Here is a 16,491-nt window from a genome sequence, read left to right as displayed (position 1 = left end):
ACAAAATCCAGAAGAGATAATGTAATATTTTTATTAAGTTCCTGACCCATATCTATTGTGCATTTTTTTTTTAATCCAGTGGTGCCATCTCAGCTTACTGCAGCCTCAACCATCTCATCTCACTGCAGCCTCAACTTCTTGGGCTCAAGCAATCTTCCTGCCTCATCCTCCTGAGTAGCTGGGACTATAGGCATGAGTCACCATGCCTGATCAATTTTTTGTAATTTTTTCTAGAGGTGGGGATTTACCATGTTGCCCAAGCTGGTCTTAACTACTGGACTCAAGTGACCCACCCGTCTTGGCCTTCTAAAGTGCTATGATTACAGGCATGAACCACCATGTCCAGCCTCCTGTTACACTTTTATCTGCATGTTTTGGGGCACATACTTTTTTTTTTTGAGACAGAGTCTCACTCTGTCTCCCAGGCTGGGGAGTCAGGTGGCACGATCTCAGCTCACTGCAGACTCTGCTTCCCAGCTTCAAGCAATTCTCTGCCTCAGCCTCCCAAGTAGCTGGGATTACAGGCACCCACCACCACACCCAGCTAAGTTTTGTACTTTTAGTAGAGACAGAGTTTCACCATCTTGGCCAGGCTGGTCTTGAACTCCTGACCTCGAGATCTATCTGCCTCTGCCTTCCAAAGTGCTGGAATTACAGGCATGAGCCATCACACCTGGCAAGTCACATACTCTTTGATTGCCTCTTCTTATGACAACTTTGTAATAGTTAATAAAGAAAAAAATAGAAATACAATTCAGTCTTTCACATGCATAATTGAAATTGTTATTGAAATTTTGAAAACTTTCTTTTCGTATCACAATTTATTATGAGTGAAGTCATGCAAATTTTGAGGAATATTGTCAAATTTTGGTAAACCTCTATTAAGTTGTTTTTTGATCTTTGGCTATAAGATTTTCCACAGTTTAGCTTCTGGATTCATATCACTCAAATCTTGACTCTCCTCCATGCCCACTTACTACCAGTACCATGCACTGCAGGACCTACTCATGGCTGCATACATCCTTTGTATGGGTCAGCACAGCACAGTGGATGGTAGGGCTATTTCGGGAAGCCATTTCTATACCAAGGCAGCTAGCCGTATGTGGAGGTAGGTGCAAACCAGGTAAATAAATGCCATTATTTATTTACATTAATCTACATTAAATTACATTTAAAAATCCTCATTCACCATCCCCATAATTAAATCTCAAAAATGTCCTAGGCCACTGTATACCTTTTAAGTGAAGAGGAAGTGTGATGGTGGGGGGAGGAAGTTGGAGAGTGAAACAAAAATCAATCCTATTATAACTATGAGAGTTAAAATATTTCATTGTTATAAATTTTACAAAAACACATGAGCATGTTCAATCAGTATCTAGGCCACAAAATATTGAATTCAATTTGGGAATAAGCTATCAAAAAATATTGCCTGGATAAAGTGCACAATACATTTTTTTGTCACACTGATCAAATTATATCTGCTTTTTAGCTAATCCATTAATAATTAATGTATTGCACTAACGTATTACATACCTGATGTGAGCCTTCATCCTATGGCATGGAAAGGAGGGGTAGTCACAGGAACATTATCACCCAGACCCTGCCTTTGAAGAGCTACTGAACTGACAGAGACACCAAAATCTGTAAGCATTCATTTTCTCTGTTAAAAGACTTGATAGATTAAAATAAAACAATAAGGCCAGCCATGGGGTGGCTCACGCCTATAATCTCAGAACTTTGGGATGCCGAGCTGTGAGGATCACTTGAGGTCATGAGTTCAAGACCAGCCTGGCCAACATGGTTAAACCTGGTCTCTACTGAAAATCAAAAATTAGCGGATGTGGTGGTGTGAACCTGTAATCTCAGCTATTTGGGAGGATGAGGCACAAGAATCACTTGAACCTGGGAGGCAGAAGTTGCAGTGAGCCAAGATCATGACACTGCACTCCAGCCTGGGCCACAGAGCAAGATGCTGTCTCAAAAAAAAAAAAGAAAGAAAGAAAGAAAGAAGAAGAAAGAAAGAAAGAAAGAAAGAAAAAATAAGATGAATATATCTTGTCATTAATAATATCTTAATTTTGTATTACACACAATAATTACATGAAAAAAATAAAGGCTAGAGTAGAACTCTTTAAAAAATAGTTTGGTTGGAGATTCACACTGAGTTTGTTCAAGAAATAATGCTTACCAAACTATAGTATGCATTGTTTTATCTTGAATACGGAGCTATTTAACATTTGCATCAGTTTTATGGTTGAGGGACTAGAGCACATGATTAAATTTACAGATAATAGCAAATTGGAATAAATGGTTATTACTTTGAAGGACAGGATTAGAATTCCAAATGACCTTGTAAAACTGGAGAAGGAGGCATATAGACTGATGAGCAATAGCATTGGTAAATATACGGGGAAGTATACTTAGGATTTTTTTAAAGCTATACAAACAAAATGTAGCAAATTCCTGAACAAACTGTTTAAATTAATTAATTAATTAATTTTTGAGGCAGGGTCTCACTCTGTTGCCCAAGCTGGAGTGCAGTGGTGCGATCTCAGCTCATTGCAACCTCTGCCTCCTGGATTCAAGTGATTCTCATGCCTCAGCCTCCTGAGTAGCTGGAATGACAGGTAGACACCATCATGCCCAGCTAATCTTTGTATTTTTAGTAGAAACTGGGTTTCACCATTTTGACAAGCTAGTCTAGAACTTCTGGCCTCAAGTGGTGCACCCACCTTGACCTCTCAAAGTGCTGGGATTACAGGCATGAGCCACAGTGCCCGGCCAAACAAACTTTTTTAAATGTGGAAACTGACATTCATCACAGATTGAACACACATCAGAAAGTATGGCAATTATGTTAAAAAAAAAAAAAAGGTTTACTTTGGACATGGTTTAATAGTGTAATTGGAAGGAAACAGAAAACAATATGTTTTTCTGCTACATCTGGTGCCATGCAATCTCTCTGGGATCCAGATTCACTCTAAATGAGGAGAAAATGGTTCTCTGAGGATATTTCACTACAGAACTTGTACATCTGATACATTTCTCCACTGGGTGAAAGTAATGACACAGGAGCCATCAACACACACACACACCCTCACATCTCTAAAATTAGGGTCTAAATCAGTGCAGTACTTATAAAACATTTATGCTGGGTGCAGTGGCTCAAGTCTATAATCCCAGCTACTCAGGAGGCTGAGGCGGGATGATTGGTAGAGCCCAGGAGTTAGCCCGGGCAACATAGCAGGACACCATCTCTCTAAAAATAATAATAAAAACTATCGCTGGGCATGGTGGCTCAGGCCTGTATTCCCAGTACTTTGGGAGGCTGAGGTGGGCAGATCACCTGAGGTCGGGAGTTTGAGACCAACTTTGCCAGCATAGTGAAACCCTGTCTTTACCCAAAATACAAAAATTAGCCAGGCATGGTGGCGGGTGCCTGTAGTCCCAGCTACTCGGAGGCTGAAGCAGGAGAATCACTCTAACCCAGGAGGTGGAGGTTGCAGTGAGCCGAGATCGTGCCACTGCACTCCACCCTGGGCAACAAGAGCTAGACTCTGTCTCAAAAAGAAAAAGAAAAAGAAAAATCAATACCTGTATTTAATTTTGGCACAGGTCATTTTATCACTCTGCTTTGCTGGTATTTGAAAAACAATCACAAAAGCTTAAGGATATCTCATTAATTTCTCTGAGAGTGAATTATGTAACAAGATTAGATTAAAATAGTAGTATTCAAAAACATCTGAACTCAGGAATTTTAGGGGAAATGAATCACCCTTTATATTTTATCCATATAATTTTATCCTGTTTTAAAATTGATATATGAATGATTTACAATATTTCTCCACTGTAATATTTGTGTCAGTTACGTTAACTGTGTTTTATCCACAAGGATAATAAACACTCTAAAGAATTTCTTTATAGAATTTCCTACTTTACAGAAAATAAGTATCAGTACAAGAAAAAGCAGTCTTAATTTTTATTTTTTAGATAAGGATTTATTATATTATTTATGTAAATAATGATGAATACCATATTTAAAGTATAACATATTTGATAGTCTTAGCAGCATAAAATCTTTTTGTAACATAAGGTTCCCCCTAAAGCATTCCAATTTAAAATTTTCCTCAAAGCATAAGAATTGGCACTTCAACTGGGATTTTCAGGGTAATATGTCAAATGAGTTAGAGAAAGTGAGAAAAGAGAGAATAGTAGTAGTGATTGGGAATTAAGGTCAAATATTTTTAAAAAACTAAAATGAAAGGGGCTTCCATGGAATCATAATGATAAAGTAAATGAATTAAGGAAAATAAGGTTCCTAACCATTCTTAAGTTTACAAGTATTTTTAAGAGATGGGGGAGGGGAGAAGGGTAGAAGTATTTCCTGGTCGAGGCAAAACTCATCTAACCATGGTTTTCAAATTTTCACTAGAGCAGTTTTCAAAATGTGATTCCTGGACCAACAGTAATAACATCCCCTGGGAATTGCTAGAATGCAAATCATCAGGCCCTTTTCCAGACTTAGTGAACTAGAAACTGTGCAGTGGAGCCAGGAATCCTGATTTAACAAGCTCTCCAGGTGATTCTAAAGCAGGCTAAAGATGCAGAACCATATTAGTAACACCTGGGAGACTCTAACACTACCAATGCTCAGGCCCAGGCTCAGACCAATTAAACCAGAATTTCTGGAAACAGGATTTTGGCATCAATATAGTTTTCAACGCTCCCCAGTAGAGAACCATTGCCTTAGAGAGTACCTTTTCACTCAAGAAAAAGAAGCCAACTGGCTGAATGTCAAAACTAACCCTCACTCAATGGATCAGTTGAATTCTGCATTTGTTTGTTTTACTTCTTTTTACAATGAAAGTTTTTTTTTTTAAAAAGAAGTGTGAAACCACAAGCTGAGTACAATCAGTCAAGGTTGATTAATTCCACTTAAAACATTAACACCCTCGTCAGCAGATCAGAACCCTGAGGAAATAGGGACCCTTCAGGTTAATTTGTGTTTATGTGGCAAGGGGGAAGGGAGGGTGACTATCCTAACCCGTAGGACACAGGACACCTCAACCGCCAAGAATCTGGAGAAAGGGCCAGGGCCCTAGTGAGAGAGAAGTTGGGGAGAATCCTACCATTGGAATATAGGCAGGCCCAGACAGGAGTTTAAAAGAACAAAAAAGCAGACGTGGTGTCACAGACAAATTTCACTTCCATCAATCAGAGTTTACCTGAAGCCAGCCTTGTATAGCCAAATGGAGACTAGTGAGACAGAAAGATAAATTACCTCTGAAATTATTTTAAACAATAGTGGGAAAACCTTTTAAATTTGCTGACATTAAATGTACATGCACATTTTTAGAGGTTTATCTTAGCAAAGTTGCATCTAACCACCACCACGAAAAGTTCATTGGGATAAGAGCCTGGGTGTTTACCAGCAGGGAAATGACAGGTTGTTTAAAAGGAAATGTTTCCCAAGTTCTGGTTGGGAGCTGGCATCAGAGAAAGAGGAAAATCTAGAACTGTTATTAGTTTCTCTAGCAACGAGATTTCAAAAGATTGTACTAAAAGTTCAGTGAACATTCTTACTATTTCCATTCTTCATAAAAAGAATAGACTTGCCAAAACCGAGACTGAGTGATTTAGCAATTGAATTAGAAAAGATAAATGTTGGATATTCTGGGTTTTTTTTAAAGTAATAAAAATTAGATTAGTTGCTGGGTGCAGTGGCTCACGCCTGTAATCCCAGCACTTTAGGAGGCGGAGGTGGGTGGATCACCTGAGGTCAGGAATACGGGAACAGCCTGGCCAACATCGAGAAACCCCGTCTCTAGTAAAAAAATACAAAATTAGCTGGCCTTGGTGGCAGATGCCAGTAATCCCAGCTACTCAGGAGGCTGAGACAGGAGAATCGATTGAACCCAGGAGGTGGAGGTTGCAGTGAGCCGAGATCACACCATTGTACTCTAGCCTGGGCAAAAGAGGGAAATTCGGTCTCAAAGAAAAAAGAAAAAGAAAAAAATTAGATTAGTTTAATTCCAGTTGAAGACACTTAGTGATAAAGTTACATGTTCCAGTATTTGAAGCTGTAGCTTTGCATAAACAATAAATAATAGGATTTTGAAACTTGGTCCAAGCATATAAAATACTGCAAATACCAAGAAATAGCATGCAAAAAGAAAAAAAATAGTTGAGATTTCAACAGAGATTTTCTTATTTTTTAAGATAGCATGAAAATGTGCTTCAGTTTTTTTCCTATAATAAAACCTTTAGCTGTCCCAGGATCACATGGGAGGCTTGCTAAAACAGATTGCTGGGCCCTGCCTCCAGAGTTCTGATGTTAGAGGTCTGAAGTGCAAGCCTATTTTGCATTTCTAACAAGTTCTCTGGTGATGCTACTAGGTATAGGGAGCACACTTTGAAAAGTACTAATTTTTTTTTTTTTTTTTTTTTTGAGATAGAGTCTCACTCTGTCGCCCAGGCTGGAGTGCAGTGGTGCAATCTCAGCTCACTCAAACTCCGCCTCTTTGGTTGAAGCGCAATTCTCCTGCCTCAGCCTTCCACGTAGCTGGGATTACAGGCATACACCACCACACCCGGCTAAGTTGTGTTTTTTTTAGTAGAGTCGGGGTTTCACCATGTTGGCCGAGCTGGTCTCAAACTCCTGACCTAGGGTGGGCCATCTGCCTTGGCCTCCCAAAGCGCTGGGATTACAGGCATGAGCACCACACCTGTCCTGAAAAGTACTGATTTAGAACAATGAATAAATTCTAACCTATGGAATTTGTTTAAAATTACAAAATGTGTAATATTAACAAAGAGATAAAGAATAATTCAATAAGTATACTTGACCTACCACCTACCTGGAGAATTAAACATTACAATGCAGTTAAAATCCCCTATATCTCCCTCCAGGATTCACTTCCACTTCCAACCACAACCATAGGGGTAATCATTATCCTTCATGTTTAATCATTATTCTTTATGGTCTGCAAATCAACAAGGAACAGGAAATCTAAACGAGGCAAAGGATTACCAGGCGTAGAGGCTCATGCCTGTAATCCTAGCACTTCGGGTGGCTGAGGCAGGCAGATTGCTCGAGCTAAGGAGCTTGAGACCAGCCTGGGCAACATGGTGAAACCCCGACTCTACTAAAACACAAAAATTGGCTGGGCATGGTGGCACATGCCTGTAATCCCAGCTACTCAGTAGGCTGAAGCAGGAGAAACACTTGAACCCAGGAGATGGAGGTTGCAGTGAGCCAAGATTGTGCCACTCCCTGCACTCCAACCTGAGCGACAGATAGAGACCCTGCCTCAAAAAAGAAAAAAGAAAAAAAAAAGGATGCAAAATAAGGTTTCTATCACAATACCATTTATGTAAGTTAAGATGCATGCACACAAAACAAGATGCACATCAAACACATCAGAATGGTTGTGGAGGTTGGGGGAAATGTAGAAATATCAAATAGGAATAGAAGAGAATAAAAAAGAAATCCACAGTGGGTGAATAATGTGCCACAAACTAAGGAGTATAATTAACTCAACCTGAGTTCAATACAGTTTAAAAGAAATCTGCATCTCATCCTAGAAGAAAGACAACAATCAAAGCTGGTTTTCTTCTTCCATTACTAGTATCCTCAGTATCTCCCATTACCTCACTCTTAGAGTCCTAGCTAGTGTCCCATTCTCTTCAGATAATTTTTGCTGAGGCAGGGTTCTCATACCTTGCTGTGACTCAGAACACCTGGGGAGCTTGTTAAACAATACAGATTTGGAGGTAGCTGACCATTTAAGTTCTAATTTAGTAGAGTCAGGGTGGAGCCTGGATATTTATATGTTAAACAAGTTCCCCGGGTACAAGTCAAAGTTTGAAAACCTCTGTGATCTACTCCCCATCCTTCTAGAGCAGCCCCTAAGATTTCTTAAAGAAAAACAATTTAGGCCGGGCTGGGTGGCTGTAATCCCAGCACTTTGGAAGGCCGAGGCAGGTGGATTATGAGGTCAGGAGTGAGACCACCTGGCCAACATGTGAAACCCCATCTCTACTAAAAATCCAACAAATTAGCCTGGCCTGGTGGTGGGCGCCTGTAATTCCAGCTACTTGGAAGGCTGAGGCAGGAGAATTGCTTGAACCCAGGAGGCGGAGGTTGCAATGAGCCGAGATCCTGCCACCGCACTCCAGCCAGGGTGACAAGAGGGAAACTTCGTCTCAAAAACAAAACAAAACAAAACAAAAAAACTTTGTCTCAAGAAAAACAATTTAAGCCTCAAAGGAATCTAGCACTAATAATGGAATATCAGATTTTAGGACCAATATTTCCAACCTTTTTGCATTCATATATCACCCCTTGATTGGTGAACTTACCATATACTTCACTGATCAATTAGAAGCAGTCAGGAGGGCAAGCCCCCACTGTCTCCACCCAACTCCATCAAAAAAGGTGCATCTATTAATAGATTTGCCCTCCCTTCCTACTACTGTGAAATGTCACTACTCCTTTCTGAAAGCCAACCTCTTTAAGCCCTCAGCGGCTTCACCCCTGTATCTCTTTCACATCATCAATACTTCCCTCTATACTATGTCATTTCCATCAGCTTACAACCATTTCCTAGTGTCTCCCATCATTTTTTGCCATTTTTAAAACACAGTGGTAAAATACACACAAATTTTTTACATAGAATTTTCTCCATCTTTTAAAAACTCTCATTTGATGGATAAAGAAACTGTGGTATATGTATACAATGGAATACTACTCAGACATAAAAAGGAATGAATTAATGGCATTCACAGCAACCTGGATGACATTGGAGACTGTGAAGTAATTCCAGAATAGAAAACCAAACATCATATGTTCTCACTCATAAGTGGGAGATAAGCTATGAGGATGCAAAAGCATAAGAATGACACAATGGACTTTGTGGACTCAGGGGGAAAGGGTGGGAAGGGATTGAGAGATGAAAGACTATAAATTGAGTGCAAAGTGTACTGCTCGGGTGATGGTTGGACCAAAATCTCACAAATCACCACTAAAGAACCTACTTATGTAACCAAACATCACTTGTTCTCCAATAACCTATGGAAATTTTAAATAAATAACTCTTCTTTGAACTCAAAAACTACTAAGTCTGACTTAATAATCTACCCCCTTTTCAAGTCACAGTAAAACTTTTCAAGAGTCCAACCTCGAGAGGCGGAGTTTCACTGTGTTGGCTGGGCTGGCCTCGAACTCCTGACCTCAAGTGATTCACCCTCCTGAGCCTCCCAAGGTACTGGGATGATGGGCATGAGCCACCAGGATTTCACCCTTTAAGAGCAAGTGCAAGAGCCAGGCGCGGTGGCTCATGCCTGTCATCCTAGCACTTTGGGAGGCCCAGGCGGGAGGATCACGAGGTTGAGAGTTAGAGACCAACCTGGCCAACGCGATGAAACCCTGTTTAAAAAAGTATAAATAAATAATCCTTTGGATATATACCCAGTAATGGGATTGCTGGGTCAAATGGAATTTCTATTTCTAGGTCCTTGAGGAATCGCCACACTGTCTTCCACAATGGTTGAACTAATTTACACTCCCACCAACAGTGTAAAAGTGTTCCTATTTCTCCACATCCTCTCCAGCATCTGTTGTCTCCAGATTTTTTAATGATCGCCATTCTAACTGGCGTGAGATGGTATCTCAATGTAGTTTTGATTTGCATTTCTCTAATGGCCAGTGATGATGAGCATTTTTTCATATGTTTGTTGGCCTCATGTATGTCTTCTTTTGTAAAGTATCTGTTCATATCCTTCGCCCATTTTTGAATGGGCTTGTTTGTTTTTTTCTTGTAAATCTGTTTTAGTTCGTTGTAAATTCTGGATATCAGCCCTTTGTCAGATGGGTAGGCTGCAAAAATTTTTTCCCATTCTGTTGGTTGCCGATTCACTCTATTGACTGTTTCTTTTGCCGTGCAGAAGCTGTGGAGTTTGATTAGGTCCCATTTGTCTATTTTGGCTTTTGTTGCCAATGCTTTTGGTGTTTTGGTCATAAAGTCCTGCCTACACCTATGTCCTGAATGGTTTTGCCTAGGTTTCCTTCTAGGGTTTTTATGGTGTTAGGTCTTATGTTTAAGTCTTTAATCCATCTGGAGTTAATTTTAGTGTAAGGTGTCAGGAAGGGGTCGAGTTTCTGCTTTCTGCATATGGCTAGCCAGTTTTCCCAACACCACTTATTGAACAGGGAATCCTTTCTCCATTGCTTGTTTTTATCAGGTTTGTCAAAGATTGGATGGTTGTAGTTATGTTGTGTTGCCTCCGACGCCTCTGTTCTGTTCCATTGGTCTATATCTCTGTTTTGGTAGCAATCCCATTACTGGGTATATATCCAAAGGATTATAAATTGTTCTACTATAAGGACACATGCACACGAATGTTCATTGCAGCACAGTTTACAATAGCAAAGACCTGGAACCAACCCAAATGCCCATTATTAGTAGACTGGACAGGAAAAATGTGGCACATATACACCATGGAATATTAAGCAGCCATCAAAAACGAGGAGTTCGCGTCCTTTGTAGGGACATGGATGAACCTGGAAACCATCATTCTCAGCAAACTGACACAAGAACACAAAATCAAACATCGCATGTTCTCACTTATAGATGAGTATTGAACAATGGGAACACATGGACACAGAGAGGGGAGCACTATACACTGGGGTCTGTTGGGGGGCAGTGGGGGGGACAGCGGGGGTGGGGAGTTGGGGAGAGGTGGCATGGGGAGAAATGCCAGATATAGGTGAAGGGGAGGAAGGCAGCAAATCACACTGCCACATATGCACCTATGCAACAACCTTGCATGTTTTTCACATGTACCCCAAAACCTAAAATGCAATAAAATAAAATAAAAAATAATAAAATAAAATAAATAAATAAATAAATAAATAAATAAAAAGTCCAACCTCTCCATTTTCCTTCTTCCCATTTTGCCTCTCTCCCATCTCTCTCCAGTTCAGTTTTTGCCCCAAGATTCAACGATCTCACCTTATTTCATTTAATTTCTCCTTGTCGCTTCACATGGTTGTCCAGTTTTCTCCTTGACTCATAGTTTTCACTGACCCGACAATCACTGGTTTGTCTCCATTCACCAACTGCTTTCTTGAAATCTCCTTTGCCAACCTCTCTGCTGACCTCTACATATTAAAAGGTCTAAATCCACACTTCTTCACAAATCTGACATCCCTTCCATTGCTCTATATACAAAATATATCCCTGATTTTCACCACCTCCACCCCTACCTGACTCATCCAAGCCATGATCACGTCTCCTAAACTACCGCTCTAGCCTGTTATCTTAGTCTTAACCCTTGCACACCATTCTCCATAAAACAATCAGAATCATCCTTTTATTTTTATCTTCTTGAATTTTCAAACTGCAAATTTAGAATAATATAATGAGTTCCACTACCCATCACAACATTAATTAACATATGGCCAATCTTTCTTCAACTACATCCCCCACTGTACCTTCTCCTGGCTGGATTATTTTAAAACAAAGCTATGACATCATTTTGTCCACAAATTAGAGTGTTCCTTTGAAACGTAAGCCAGTCATGTGCTTGGGTGTCTCATGCCTCAGTTTGCCAGACCTGTCCCCGTTTTAAAACTGAAAGTTCGTTCTTTATCCCAGGAAACCCCTCAGTCCGAGGCATTTTGTGATCATTCAGATGGCAACCAAAATGAACCCTACTCAGGGAAGATCTGAAAACTTCTTTTTTTCTTTCTTTCTTTTTTTTCTTTTCTTTTCTTTCTTTTTTTTGAGATAGAGACAGAGTCTTGCTCTGTCACCCAGGCTGGAGTGCAGTGGCGCAATCTTGGCTCACTGCAACCTCCACCCCCAGGGTTCTACCAATTCTCCTATCTCAGCCTCCCCAGTAGCTGGGATTACAGGTGCCTGCCACCACACCTGGCTAATTTTTTTTTTTCCATATCTGTAGTAGAGACATGGTTTCACCGTGGTGGCCAGGCTGGTCTTGAACTCTTCACCTCAAGTGATCCACCCACCTCGGCCTCACAAAGTGCTGGGATTACAGGGGTGAACCACTGTGCCCGGCCTTCTTTTTCTTTCTTTCAGTTATATCTTCCTACAGGTTTCCTTCTTGGAACTTTTCAAAAGTTGCAATAGTCATATTGAAATATTTGAATCTTGTTTACTGTCTAATCCTCCCACTAAAATGTAGATATAAGCTCTTTATGAAAAGGTATCTTATCTAACTTATTCACTATTTTGTCTCATACTGAGAACAGTCTCTGACAGGAAGAATGGTAATTGTTCATTGAATAAATGCATCTAAGTATTCATAAGGCAGAGTGTTGATGGTTGAACATGAGGAAGGGTATATCACATGAACATGGAAAGAAGATTGTGACCTACACACTGTGCCCATTCATCCAATTGGTTCCCTAGTCAAGAGCTCAAGATTTGGGAAACAAACCCTAACCTTTACTGAAAGACCTAGGGCAAGTCATGTAGTGCCTCCTATGTCAAGTCAGACTTATAATGACATTCTCCTGCCTGTCTGCCTCTAGCTTAATTTCTAGCAACTTTCTACCCAGCTCACAATGTAAAAAGAGTATCTTTTAGAACCCCAAACCAAGTAGATTTCATTTGATTCTTCATGTTTATTTGTACACAAAGGCATTGACATTCCCTTGTTATTCTGTTTTTAGGGGTTGTTTATAAACTTTTTTACAAATATAAAGAAACAGAGTAGTGCAGAGTTTAATGAACTTTTGGTTTTCAACCCTCCATTTTCTTCCTCACATTGTAGTTCTCTGCCCCAACCCCCATATTTCATGTAGAGGAGTTTCCTTTTCTGCCTATGAGCTGGTATGCCCTAATTCTACTTACAATGGTGAGGAATAAAGACTGTCATACACTGTTCCTTGGACAGCTGTCCAGAGGGCTTTACCACAAATCATCTTAGTTTTCTTTCTTTTTTTTTTTGAGATGGAGTTTCATTCTTGTCACCCAGACTGCAATGGCGCAATCCCGGCTCACCGCAATTTCTGCCTCCTGAGTTCAAGCGATTCTCCTGCCTTGGCCTCCTGAGTAGCTGGGATTACAGTCATGCACCACCATGCCTGGCTAATTTTGTATTTTTAGGAGAGGCGGGTTTCACCATGTTGGTCAAGCTAGTCTCGAACTCCCGACTTCAGGTGATCCCCCACAACGTTGGCCTCCCAAAGTGCTGGGATTACAGGCATAAGCCACTCCACCCAGCCATCATCTTAGTTTTCTAAACATTCTTTGATGTAATTTGAGATATACAGAAAAGTTGCAAGAAAAATATAAAGAATTCCTGCATACTTTTCAATCAGATTCCCTGAATTTTAACATCTTGCCACATGTTTCATCATCCTCTCTCTATATATGGATACACATTATTTATTTCTATATACTGTTTGGAAGTAAGTTGCAGACATGAAATCCTTAAAACTTTAGTGTCCTAAAACCCCAGGGTCCAAAAACAGGAATATATATTCTCTTAACAACTACAGCACAGTTATCGAAATCAGCAATTCACATCAGTGCGATACTGTTAGCTAATCCACACTAGCTCGAATTTCTTTAGTTGTCAAAGTAATAATCCTTTATAGTAAAATAAAAACCTGGGTTACATACTGACTCGGGTCATCATGTCATGTTTGCTTTCATCTTAATAGTAGGTCAGTCATTATCTTCTATAACCTTGATGTTTCTGATTAGTACAAGCCAATTATACTCAGAATAATTTCTCAGTTTCTCAGTTTGGGTTTTTCTGATGTTTCCTCATTATTAGATTCAGGATATACATATTTGGCAGGAATATTCCTGAAGCGATGTTATTTTCTCCTCCATGTATCCTATCAGGAAATGATAGGAAAATGATAGGAAATTAACATCAGGAAATTGATGTTAATTTCTCCCATTACTGAAGATATTAACTTTGGTCACTTGGTCAAGGTGATGACTACCATATTTCTAAAATAACTACTTTTCCCTTTACAATTAATGTCTCCAAAGAGATACTTTAGTTATATAAATGTCACATACATATCAAACTTTCATCCACTAGTTTTATCATCTGCTGATGATTAGATCATAAATTATTACAATAATAGTTTCCAAATGGTGATTTCTAATTCTGCCATTTCTTCAACACGTACCAGTTGCCATTCTACTATAAGGAGGTTTCCCTTCTCACTCAAATACTCATTTAAGTACGGATTCATTGATTCTCCTTTCATTCAGTGAGTTATAATCTGTTTCTATCTTTTCTTATTTTGATACTCAAATTGTCTCAGATATGGGGCAACTGAAAGTCTCTTCAAGCAGGTTTTGTGTCCTTTTCATGTCTTTTTCTTCTTCTGTTTTTGAGTACTTTCCTTCTTTTTTTCTAGAAAAAAACACAGAGCTTTATTATTCTCAACACCAGGGGCGGTAGTCTCTGTAGGACAGGGGAGTGAGTTCTGTTGACTGATAGGGATAGGTGGCTCCTACTTGCTGGCAATAAGCGGATTCCACAGGACCACGATGACTGAGTCCCCATGCAGGAACATCTTGGAGATGTAGCAGTCTTTGTTGACTGGCTTGGACTTCTTCTTGCCCTTGCCAGTCTTGGGTACCTCAGTCCATATCTCCTTCACGTTCTCCAGCACCATGTTACAGTGCCCATCCAAGGCCTTCACGTAGCCCAGGAGTTTCTTATTGTTGCGGCAATTGATGAGCACTTGGGTGTTGTTCTTGACGGACTGAGTGAGCACAAAGAGTGGACCCATGTTAAATTCCTCCTCCTTTCACTTCTGCAGCTCCTCCAGGGTCATCTCACTCTTGGGCTTGTTGAGGAGGCTCATGTTGGTTGCTAAGCTCTCGGTTCACTCCCCTTGAGTACTTTCTTAATTTGTGGCTCAAGAAATTTCCAGTCTTAGGCCGGGCACAGCAGCTCACGGCTGTAATCCCAACGCTTTGGGAGGCCGAGGCAGGCAGATCACGAGGTCAGGAGTTCGAGACCAGGCTGGCCAACATGGTTAAAACCCATCTCTACTAAAAATACAAAAAAATTAGCTGGGCCTGGTGGTGCATGCCTGTAATCTCAGCTACTTGGAAGGCAGAGATAGGAGAATTGCTTGAACCTGGGAGGCAGAGGTTGCAGTGAGTCAAAATTGTGCCATTGCACTACAGCCTGGGCAACAAAGTGAGACACTGTATCAAAAAAAAAAAAGGAAAGAAAGAAATTTCCAGTCTTATCTTGTACTTATCCTGACCCAGTCTTGGAACCAGTCATTTCTCAATAAGGCCTGTTTCTTTATAAAGGAAAATAGTTTTTAGGAACCAAAATCTGAATATTATTAGACATCCAATACTCCAAGATTCATTCTAGCTTTCACATGTTCCATATTTTTATCTACTTTTCTCTAGCAGTTAGAAACCTACTTCTAAGAAGGAAAAAAAAAAAAATTTTTAAAAAGAAACCTGGTTCTGTTATTCAAAATGTATTTACTCTTTTGCTTAAATCAAGAATATCCAAAAAGTAGTTTCAGAGTTTTAAAAATGTTAAAAATAGAACTATTATATGATCTAGCAATCCCTCTGGGTATATATCCAAAGGATATGAAATCAGTATGTTAAAGATACATCTATACTCCCTTGATCATTGCAACATCATTCACAATAGCCAATGAATAAAGAAAATGTAGATTTTAAAATGTGGTTAAAGAAAATCATATACATAACATGTATATACAGTATACACACACACACACACAAACACACACACAGGAATATGATTTAGCCTTTAAAAAGGAAATACTGTTATTTGCTAAACATGAATGAACCTGGAGGACATTTTGCTTAGTGAAGTAAGCCAGGTACAGAAAGACACACAGTTTATGATCTCATAAGTGAAATCTAAAAAAGTCAAAGTCATAGAATCAGAGACTAGAATGGTGGTCGCCAGGGGCTGAGGGTTAGGGGAAAAAGAGGAGATGTTAGTTAAAGAGTACAACATTTGGCCAGGTGCAGTGGCTCATGCATGTAATCCCACACTTTGGGAGCCTGAGGTGGGCAGATAACTTGAGGTCAGGAGTTTAAGAACAGCCTGACCAACATGGTGAAACCCCATCTCCACTAAATAGACAAAATTAGCCAGGCATGATGGTGCATGCCTGTAATCCCAGCTACTTGGGAGGCTGAGGCAGGAGAATCACTTGAACCTGGGAGGCAGAGACTGCAGTGAGCCAAGATGGTGCCCTTGCACTCCAGCCTGGGCAATGAGAGTGAAACCCCGTCTAAAAAAAAAAAAAAAGTACAACTTTTAGTTAGGATGAATAAGTTCTGGAGATCTATTACAGAGCATGGCGACTATAGTTAATAATAATGTATTACACACATGAAAATTTCAAATAGATTAGATCTTAAATTTTCTCATCTCAAAAAAATGTTAGGTGATGAATATGTTAAATAGCTTCATTTATTTCACAAT

At 39.8% G+C, this 16,491-nt stretch overlaps 1 long non-coding RNA gene and 1 pseudogene across 3 annotated transcripts in view; both read right to left on the bottom strand.

Annotated features, from left to right (window-relative positions):
* The window catches only part of LOC135268358 (uncharacterized), a 172,931-nt gene that overhangs the window by 138,876 nt on the left and 17,564 nt on the right, over nucleotides 1-16,491 (bottom strand). The gene's annotated exons all lie outside the window — the stretch shown is intronic.
* On the bottom strand, nucleotides 13,011-15,751 carry LOC105723029 (small nuclear ribonucleoprotein Sm D2-like; annotated as a pseudogene).

This window comes from Aotus nancymaae, unplaced genomic scaffold (genome assembly GCF_030222135.1).
Source record: "Aotus nancymaae isolate 86718 unplaced genomic scaffold, 86718_ANA_hifiasm-v0.15.2.pri h1tg000040l, whole genome shotgun sequence".
NCBI classification, from domain to species: Eukaryota; Metazoa; Chordata; class Mammalia; order Primates; family Aotidae; genus Aotus; species Aotus nancymaae.
The sequence above is the reverse complement of the archived record's forward strand: the minus strand, read 5'-3'. Positions and strand labels throughout refer to the sequence as shown.